Raw genomic sequence first — 11,912 nt, forward strand, 5'->3', positions numbered from 1 at the left:
TAATGATGATGATGATGATGATGATAATAATAATAATAATAATAATAATTTATTTAGAAAAATATTTGTTTGATTTTATTGAATCAAGAAGCTCAGGATTAAATGGGTTATTAATTTATTTTAAAATTATACTTTAATTTAGTCAATTTGTTAAATTAGATCTTAATTAAATCAATTCGGCCATAATTGTAATACAATTGGTCAATTGAATTTTTAATTAGGTTAAAATTTAAATAATTATCTGAATCTTTGATTGTTGGCTATTTAATAAATAGTTAAATCCTCAATTCCTAAATTCTACCCTTCCTAACCAGCTAAACCACCAGTCACCCCATTTCCATTAAAATACTAACCCAGGCCCAAATAACTAAAACAACCCACTCCACAGCAACTTAAGCTGACTTGACCCACTCCTAATTTCCCTTATCTCCCATAATCAGTAATACACACCACTGCCTACAACAAACAACGAACAACAAACATAGACCCAAAACCCAATTAACAACAATATCAACAACTCTAACAACAAGAATAGCGAAAAACAACAACTTTCAACCTCCAAGAACTGAAACAACAATATTGAACAACAACAGCTTCAATGGGTAAACTCAAATCTGATGGCAACCTGACTCGTTTCCGACCCGAGCTCGACTTGTCAACCTAACCTGACGACAACACAACAAGTTCAACCAGAAAAACCCCTTAAATCACACAAACTTCTCTCTCTCCATCTTATCTCTGCAGTTCTCAGAACTCGAGCCTCGATTGTTGACTTTAGAATTCTTTATTTCTTGTCAAAATTTGATCTAAATCAGGAGTCATAAATTTGAATCCGGATTTTTAGGGTTATGTCTTCCCCCCACTAGTGTTTTCCTTCAACTTGCTCAATCAATTTGAGATACCCTTCTCAAACGGCTATTTGGAGGAATTAAAATCAATATTTTTCCTATTAATAGACATTGAGGGGAAGAAGAAAAAAAGGGGATTTTTGGGGGAAAATGGGGATTTTGAAGGAGCGTTCCTTTAATCCCACATAACCAAGAATTTCAGTATTAACGGATTCAAAAAACTCGATCCCGACAAAAATTAAACTCCTACGAATTGGAATTGAAAGTCCAGTGGTGAAAGCTCCATCATAATAGGCTCGTTCGTCCTGGTATCATTGCCCAAAAATAGGTAATATTCTCTCCTTACTTGGTTTTGATAATTTCCCTTCCTTACATATATGTTTGAATTTGAGTTGGGTGTTTTTCTTATGGAAATCAAATGTTTGTTTCGATGTGGCTGCCATGATGCATTTGAAACTTAGTCTCGTATGAAGAAGTGGTCTCACTGCATGTGTTGTTACAGAGAGCCTGTTACTAATAGAACCTGAAATATTGATGTTGGTGTTTTGCATTTTCGAACATCTCTGTTTTTTTTACTTACTCTGAAATTTAACTATGGTGTGTGCTTTTGTGTGTGATATGTAATACTGTATGAGTTAAACATGTATTTTTGGGGTCTTTAATGTGTTTGTCAATTCCGACCGGAGGATAGAGCTTCAGTATGGATTCAGAAGCTTATGAATCTTGGTTAAAATATTGACGTAGTGAATTTCATGTGTCATAAACTTTAATGCATGATGTTGAAGTGCCTTGAGAATCGTGGTTTTTAGGACTTTCATTCGCAAAGCATCAATTTTTTTTATCAAGGAAAATGCATGTTTAAACGCAATTCGAACTCCCAAAATCACAAACAACGAAGAAACAAACTCAACCTTTTCAAGTTTCAACTTCATTGTTATGGCCAAAATGGGAGCTTAATGTTATATATGAAATTATCGCTATATGAAGTGCTCTATGTTTTCATCAAACTAAAGTTCTTTTTAAAATTATTTTAAAAGTTGTACCATATGTTTTATACAAGTTTAAATGAAGATTTGTTTTCTCTACGGTAATCTAATTAGGAGGTCCGAGGCATGAGAAGCGGACATTCTAAAAAAATCAAACTTTTGAATTTAAAAATCAAACTTTTTTCCTCTTTAAATCCAAATGTGCAACCTAGTTTAGATAAGTTTCTTTTTTAATCCAAACAGAATATTTCATAATTTCTCTAAAAAAATAAATTACGAATTAAGTAGAAACTTTCTAATTAGCATGTTCCTTGATTGTTTCCTCATCTCTCTCAAAATTAGTATTGAATTAAGTAGGATATATTATAGCCTTTTTCCTAATTCAAGCAGACTATTTCTTGTCTAAATAAATAAATGTCATTTTTAGATGTGCGAATAAATAATTTTAATAGTTAAAAATCAATCTTTTTGTAAGTTAGTCACCCATATTTAAGTTAGTCAGAAAATAATCTTTTGGTGAACCGTTTTTAAACAGACGCTCCTAAGTACCTTAAAAACCTTCTTAGGGCGTTAATTGAATCCTTACTCAGTCTCTCTAATTTCAAAGATTTATTTCTATTTTTAAATCTTTGAAATCTCTTTAAGTTTTCTTGATATTTTCTATAAAAATCAAGTGGCGGCTTTGTAAATTTATTAAAATTATTTTGAAATATTCTCGAGTATTTTTGAAATAGTGTAGAAAGTCAAAACCATTTTCTTTACAATAAAATCCGAAAAGGGATAAAACGTAGTTCACACTTGTATTTGTATGTTATAGTTCACATTTGTATTTGTATTTGTATTTTATAGTTTGAATTTATATTTGTATTTTATATTTTGCACGCTTATTTGTGTTTGCTAGTTCGCACAAATGAAAAGAAGGAGAAAAAATGAAAAGAAAAAAATAGAAAAAAAGGAGAAAAAATGGAAAAAAATAAAAATAAAAAAAAGGAAAAGAAAAGGGTGAAAAAGGAAAAAAGAAAGAGAAAACAAAAAAAAAGGAAAAGAAAAAGTGAAGAAAAAAACTGCAAAAAAAGTAGAGTAGTAGAAAATAGAGAATGAGAGAAAATACATGAGAGAGACTATGAATTGTAATTAGAGATAATTAATAGGCAAGAGGGGCTATGAATTGTAATTAATTGAAACTTAGGCTAAATAGGGTGATTAGAAGTCTATGTTTGCTAAGCCATGTAGTTATCCCTATTTTTATTGTATGTAATATATATTTGTATAAGACATGTATCAAATTTGTATCAATATGTAAAAAGTTGCCAAAAAATGGCTAGAAAATATAATTGAAATTCGATGGTCATTATGTCAATAGTTTCATCTGAAGTGCTATTTATGTCCTTTTTCCTTTATTTAATAGGGAAACACATAATTGTCAAATAAATATGGATATCAACACGTTACATATACATTACATAATTATTTATACAATATCGATACATGATTATACATTATTTATAGAATATCAAAATATTGTATAGCTATTTAAATAATGTATATATTATATAAATCATGGTCGGAGCTACAATATGTTATGGGGGTTCGGTCGAAAATTAAGAATATTTATATAAATTTAACATTGTGAACCCACATATCAAGAATTGTTGGAGGACTCAGTTGCCAGGCGGAAGCAAGTATTAGTCATTGTATTTAACTTTTCCTTTAAGTATACTTTATCTCTCTTTCTGCTATAATAGTAGATTTGTTATGAAATATAAAGTAAAGAAGAAGAATATAGAGAGAAAAGAGAGGGCAATTCTTATTTTTCTTGAGTGATTCTCTTGGGATGAGAGATTGAGAAATAATGAACAATAACCCCTCTATTTATAGGAGAAAATACTCCTAGTTTCTCTATAAAAGGTAGATATTTCATATCCTAATAGATATCAACTAGATCTTGATAGATATTATCTATATTCTTGATAGACATTCACTATAATATAAATACATTTATAACACTCCTCCTTGAATGTCTGACTGATAGATAATGTGCCTCGTTAAAACCTTACTAGAAAAAATCCAGTGGAAAAAAATCTAGTGAAGGGAAAAGAGTACACATCTCTAATAATACGCATTTTGGCTGCCTCATTAATAACCTTACAAGGAAAATCCAGTACGACAAAACCTCATAAGAAAAAAAGAGTACAGCGCGTATTAACTCCCCCAATGAGAATATCCTTGAACCTTTGCATCCCGATCTTGTGCACCATCTTCTTGAAAGTTGCAATTAAGAGAGACTTGGTGAATAAATTAGTCACATTATCACTTGAAAGAATCTGTTGCACGTTAATATCACCATTCTTTTGTAGCTCATATATGTAGAAAAGTTTTGGCGAAATGTGCTTCATTCTATCTCCTTTAATGAATCCTCCCTTACGTTATGCTATGCTTGTTGCATTATCTTCATATAAAATCATGGGTACTTCATATTTCTCATTTCAGGAAATAATCTATTGTTTTTGAAAACTCTTCAAGAATTTCAATAAATTTATGCGATATAAGGATTATGAATAAGTTTTCCAGAAACTTTTATATGCTTCAAATATTTTGAATCCTTAAAAAAATCTTCATGTAAATTTTGGCAAGTGATAATATTTAACATTTCATGAGTGACATCTTCAAGTATCTGTACTGCAAATAAAATAAGTTTTATGCTTACCAAGATGCATCTTTTCATGTCACTTGATAAATATTTTCACGTCAGCATGCTTAAATAAACGTAGAATTTAGATCCTAGTAATCTTTTCTAATACTGTGCAAATATTGTATCAAAAATATTGATGATATATTATTTTGTATCGGTTCACAATGGTACATGACATTTTGAGATCTCATCACTTCATTATTTTCAAATACTTGAACCTCTCATAAGATTTCATGAAGTGTTATGTTGTAGGCTCTTCAAGAGCACATTTCCTTCTTATTATGATTATTTGCTCCTTATTCTTTTCAAGCATTATTTCATAACCGATTGGTCAACCACACTTCACGCATGCATAGATTTTATCCTTTAGGAACACAAAATAGGAGCACTTGCAACTTAAATATGAGATGTTTTCGGCATTTGACTTGAATTATCTTTTGAATGAGGATCTGATGATAATTCCTAACATATTTCATATATCTCTTCTCTCTCTCTATCTATTCTTCTTCTTTACTTTATATTTTATAATACGTTATCAACATAAGGCTTTAATCTACTAACTAAATGGACAAATAATCATTCGCTAGTGAATCAGGTAATATATTCCAATATAACTCTTGTCTTCATCCCCTACTTGCATATGGATTATTAAAAGTGTGGATAGGTTGTCTATCCAAATTTTGTGTGAATAAGGTCATCGGTTAGAATATAGATAATTAATTATAATATGAATTAGGAACTGTTTGTAATTTAGCCTATATTGAAGTAATCTGTATACCACTATGCAACATAAAGCCATGTGACAATTTATATTTCTTTTCCACAAATATCGATGATCATTCTTATAATTTTTTCACTCCCAGGAATAAAATTATATATAGTATATTAGAAGTTATAATTTACAACAATACTATTATGGAGAATTTGTTGCTAAGTGCACGTTTTGCTACAAAATTATGTTACCGTCTTGATTTATCAAGATAGAATGGTCGATCTCAATTTCAGAATATTTTGATATATACTTTTATTTTGTAAAACAAATATTGTGAACTTCATTTATTCACTATCTTTAAATAATTCTTTGGCCTATTATGTTATTGGTTGAGGAAAAGGCGGTGGATTCTGTAACATCCCTCTTTTTTTGGCCTATTATGTTATTGGTTGAGGATAAGGCGGTGGATTCTGTAACATCCCTCTTTTTCGGGCTAGACTTTGAACTGTCGTTCCTATGCGTGTAAACTCTAATACCATGATTGTTATTTGAATACATGTGTCATGATCATTATCCTAGTGTTAATAATGCTTTTGAGGTGAAAATTTTTAATGAGAATCACTTAGAGAGAAGTTGAGCTAAGAGCCATTGATTCGGACAAATTTTTGTATTTGATTCTACAAGGGTCTACTTTGAATGTGTATAACTTTTGATATATGTGGAATTTTTTAGCTCAAGACCCGTCAAATTGTAGATAATTGAGTTAGCTTTCCAACTATACCAATTATGCCTTAATCCAATACCTGAGTGAAAACTTTTGGCCTTTTTTATGAGAGGCAGTTAGGGCAGGCAATAAGCCCGCGCCACGGGGGTTATTCCCCTGGGATAAGGCGGGCGGTGTGGGGGATACTCCCTCGGACTAAGGGGCACAACCCGGGGTCTATTCCTTCACCGTTTTATCTTCTTAAGGGTCAAGCGGCACTTTGGTCCTTTCCTCTCAACCCCAAATGTCCAAGGCACGAATTATAACACCCAAAAGGGCATTATTTGACCATCTTCTTCAAATCAACTCATACAAAAACCCTCCCTTTTCACAAGAACAATAATCCAAGCTTTTCGTCTCAAGAAATCTATGAATTCAAGCTTCCAAGTTCAAGAATCTTTAAGAAAATATCAATAATAGGGTTTCTTTCACAAGTTCATCATTCAAGTCCCAAGATTCAAGCTTTCTTTCTCAAGAATTCAAGAGTTCAAATTCTAATTTCAAGTTTATTCAAGAATTCATTCAATTAAGGTATGTGGGGTTTATGAACAAGGATCCTCTCTTATCCTTGTGTCCAAAACTTATTTTAAGATTAAAGTTCATGATTTGCAATTAGGGTTTATACCTAATTAGCCATATTTTTGAATTATGATATTTCCATGAGATTAAAGGCCTTAAGTGCATCAAGATTTACTTATATCCATGTTTCCTCACTAATTTTACATTCAAACTATGTTATTAGCCTTATCATGTAAATTATGATTCTATGTGATTCAAACTACAAACTTACATGTCATGGTTGGTCAATACCAAGTCAAATTGTTAAACTCATGTATTTTGCCTATAAATATGATTCCCTTTTCAAGTTCACTCACTTCCATGTTATGACTTCCTACGAATATTTCAGATATTTTATCATATTTAAAGTGTCATGCAGTGCTGGCGGGTTATGAACACCTGATACTATGTGTTTACTTATGTTTCAAATTTTCAAGCAAAAAGTTAGTTAAACCATGATTCTCATTATTATACTCAGTTATTATGATCATATTGAGAACTATCAGTTTACATGTTTATAATTACCTCAGGATCCGTATGCACTGATATTTTTAGAATACCATGACTTGAGCTTATTAGTTATCAGTGCATGCACCAGTTAGTATTTCAGTATCTTTCAGTTGGGAGTAGGACTTAGCATCGAGTGAGAAGTGTGGGTTCAACACAACTTACTTCCCCAGAAACTACGTGCCATCATAGGTTTAGGGGCCTTGCCAGAGAGTGTTTTCCCTTGCCCAATATGGGCTCAATTTAGCGATCATTCCAGTTCAGGTTCTATTTATATAGCAAGGATAGAATAACCCTCCTTAACATGGGTTAGACGTTGGACTCCATGATAGCTCATATGGTTTATGTCGGTTACATGATAGCTCCCACAATTTCAGTCAGTATTCAGTATATCTTATTTGAGGTTTGCTTGACCAAGTGTACACATTTTCAATTATTCAGTTATACAAACTTCAGTCATTCAGAATTGTAATAAACCACACTTCTCCTAGTTTAAATTCATCTCTAGAACATCAAAGATCTTGCTTCAAAGATGAATATATTTTATTCCATGTGAAATTCTTAAGATTTTGACTTTTTATCACGTGACAAATTGAATAAGCTTTTCATCGATACCAAATTCGCCCAAATTCGACACTCGGGCGAAGAGTTAGAGCTATTTTAGTGAGACAGTGTACCACCTGGTACTTTGGTGCATCGTGGAGTCAGCCAAAATAGTAATTGTCAAAATTCAGTGAGCCTCTGCAATTATGGCGCATCGCGCCAAGGCTCAATTTCAGAATTATCAAATTCCAGTAGCTCACCGCTATTCCACCACATCGCGGTGAAGCTTTTATCGGTGTTCCAGTTTTGGATTTTAATTCTATGGGAAAAATAGTTGTTTTGCTATCCCTATATATACTCTTTAACACGAGATTCAGTCACATTGAACCTAAATATTGTTGTTTTCTCTCAATTTTCCTCAAGAACAAGAGCTAGGGTTCCAAAACTAAGACCCCAATCATTAAGGTTTCACCATTAATCTTTCAAGGATCAAGTCGTAAGGTATGCAAACATTGATTCTTGGGTTCCTTCCACCCAAGAAGTTCAAGAATCCCTTTTTAAATTCAAAGATTGCAATTTTATGAGTTTTTCATGATTCATGTGAATTGAAGTTCATGTTCGTGTTATTGTTGAGTTATAATTCATGCTTTAGAATACAAGTTGCAAGGTTTGATCTTGATTTGAGTTGAATTGCATTATGTCCATGTTAAAACCCTAAAGTTGCATGTTGATTGATGTATTTATGATAATTAGATGTGGAAATCGTTGAATAACCAAAGCATGCTCCCCATATGTTTGATAAAATGCTTATGTGAAGGAATTAGAGCCATTTTAGCATATTGACTAGAAATCCCCAATTGTGTGTAAGTTTATGCATGCCAAGTGTTTTTTGAAAAGCCTTAGTGAATGAATTGTGACATGTTAGCATGAAATTTCCCAATTATGTGCTCTTTAATGTGTGTTAAGTGTTTGTTGTAAGACCTTGTTGAATGGAGTATGAGCCAATAGCATGTCTCCCTATACTATCACATGTTTATGATTTCCAAGTGCTTGAAAAGATGATTTAATGATTGTAATAGTGAATGAAAGTCCATGGTCATGATTATTGAAGAATGGTTATGTTTTACTTTTATGTTATCGAGTCCTGGGGTATTTATACCCAACAATTTAGCTGCAAGTCTAGAGCCCGTGTCAGTTTTCACGATAATCTCAGTCAAGCCACGATTCTTAGAACTCAGTTAATTACAGAATTCAGTACTCTTAGACAGTTACAAAACTTAAGAAATCTCAGTAATCTAAGTATCATTATCATTCCAGCTTCAGTCCAGTACTCAGGTCAGATCTTAGTAGTATTCAAGAATTCAATTTCAGACCTCAGTAGTATTCAAGTAATCAATTCAGAACTTAGTATCATTCAGTCAGATAACGATATTCAGTAATATTCTATCAGTCTTCGGAATCAAGTGAGTTGGGAGTAGTAATTAGCACCGAGCGAGTGCAAGGATGATGACTTTTCTGTTAGAGAGACAGAGTCGTTAGTAACAGTCCCTAAACTCAAGAACTGCATAGCCAGCGCAGGACCAGGAGTCACCTGTTATATTAAGGCTTGACTATCATATATCATACTGCCTTAGGCTTGACTTCCTGTTCAGGGTCACTCGTTAGAGAGGCTTGACCATAGCAGAGGTCTTTATCCGTGGCACGGTATTGACACCCTTCCAGCTGGGATTACAGGTTGGACCCCACTAGTTCAGAGCTGGGACATGTCATTTAAGTGAGAACTCTCACAGTTACAGTTTCAGTATCAGTCTTCAGAGTAAAACTCGAAAATCAGGACTGTCAGATACAGTCACCCATCTCAGTAAGGAACTTAGATAGTTCCATAGATTCATAGACCACCCATCAGATAAGACTGATCTCACATAAAGTTAATCAGTATCAGTACTAATAGATCCAGAGATCACCCATTAGATAGGCCTGATCTCAAACTCGGTCCATCATTTCTATTATTAAAAGATTCAGATATCTCCCGCTAGATAGGTCTGATCTCAGATACAAGCATTCCTTATTATTAGTAGTAGATTCAGAGATCATCCGCTAGAAAGGTTTGATCTCAGATTTAGTCAGTCGATAGTAGCAAGCTCAGAACTCAGTTAATGATATGGGTAGATTCAGTTATTCAGAATCTCAGTATTAGTAATGATTTCAGACATAAGTAAAGCAGTATTCGAGTCTCAGTATTCAATGTCATCGTGATTTCAGTTATGGTTTGTTCATTCATGCATATGTCCTCATTTAGTACTCTCATGATTATTCAATTAAGTAATTGTTCATGCATAAGCCCCTGCATTTAGCCTTACCTCATCTTGCATACTCAGTATATTTCCACGTACTGATGCATTTTCACTATGGTGTTTTACGTTACACTATAGGTTCAGAAGCACGAGATCCAAATCACCCTTAGCAGTCCAGATTCAGTCAACAACAGTAGACGTAGCAGTGAGTCCTCTTCATTCGAGAATGATCTTTATTTTATTATGACATTAGACTCAGTTTATTTTTATTAGATGGAGTTAGTTGGGGATATATCCCATCAACTCCACAGTTCAGACAAGTTTAGAGGCTTTTCGGACAGATGTATCAGTATTCAATTTTCAGTTTTGAGTATTTTAAATGTTTTGAACCTTATGGAAAGATTCTGCCAATTTTTCGCATTGATTTTAATTTATTATGCAGTGCTTAGGTACAAATATCAGAAAAGGGTTAGCTTTTGGTCCTTCAGGATCATGAGCACCGTTTAGCGTTCCGATTCCAGAAAATTGGGGCATTACAAGATTACAGATTTTCTTAGAAACATGTTTATGATTGGTCTTGCATTCTCATATATTACATGTCACGTTTCCATGCTCAATATCCATACATGACCCTCATTTCAGTTTTACACCATGCTCAGCTTTATATGAGATTTACATTCAGTATTCATGTTTTACTGTATCCCAGTGTCAGTTCTTCTCATCCAACAAAAGTAAAGATTATAGAAAAAAAGTGTAGTGATTCACCAGTATATCAAATTATGTTTGTTACTCATGTTTTAAGATACTTCAGCTTTCAGTTGATTTCAGTCTCCTGGTGAGTCTACTAGCATATAGCATGCATGTTTTAAGATTATGTATCTATTCAGTTTTACTTATTGCATTCACCCCCACTTACTCAATATATTTCAAAGTAATGATTCACATATATGTCTATGTGATACATCGTCTTATAATGTAGGTACCAATTGTAGCCTACACATCATAATCAGACAGTTACAGTTTTCAGCCAGTAGGTGATGAGTTCTCCTATTTTAGAGACTCCAGTCAATTGTAGTTCATGTACTGTATTGCATTTATTAATATGTATTGATTTGTAGTAGTTGGAAGTATGTCCCATCTATCTATAGTCAGTATAGTAGAGGCTTCATAGATAGTCAATCAGAGTCATGAAATATAAATTTTAGTTCTCCCTTCAGTTTTATCAGGTTGTAAACTTTATCAGTATTATATTTATTCAGACTATGCCATGATTATGTATTCGCATAGAAAACTTAGCTATTTTATATATTCTAAATCAGTTACTCAAGAAGTATGCCAATTTATGGGTTAGCTTGGGATCACTTATGGTTCCAAGCACCGTGTTACGACTAGGGGATAGTCTCAGATCGTGATAGATTCAAATCTCATTGCACTAGAAAAAAAGTAAAACATTGGGTTTGAATCTTGATGCACCATGATTATTATGTTGGGTTTAAGTCTCATCAATTTTTTCCTAAGACGCCTTTATATGGATAAGACGTTGAGTTTGAATCTCAATGCACCATATTGATGATATTATGATGGCTAAGGTAAAATAATGCGTATTTGATGAAAAGTCATGAAACCTGTCTCATTGAATATGCTCCACTCCCTGAAGTGAATGTGGTAGCAATGCTAAATATGTATGAAAGAAGACAAGTGATTAATTGTATGAATATAAGTGTGGAGGGACATTATAAGACATGATAGAGAAAAATTCTCTACATTATATGCACACCTTGATTTTCTCTTGAATTAGCAATATTTTGAAAGAGGTTATGAGCTATCATAATTTGATAATCTTAAGACACGATTATATTCCATTCTTGGAAATGAGAATTTTGATTATCACAAGTACAAATACATTCCCTAAGGCGAATGTGATAATATTTAGTAAAGCTTATTAATACAAATGTACACTTAATTGTGATGGTATCACAACTCATCTCCGAAAGAGGCAGAATAACTGA

The sequence above is a fragment of the Capsicum annuum genome, chromosome 7, assembly GCF_002878395.1.
Source record: "Capsicum annuum cultivar UCD-10X-F1 chromosome 7, UCD10Xv1.1, whole genome shotgun sequence".
Taxonomy (NCBI): domain Eukaryota; kingdom Viridiplantae; phylum Streptophyta; class Magnoliopsida; order Solanales; family Solanaceae; genus Capsicum; species Capsicum annuum.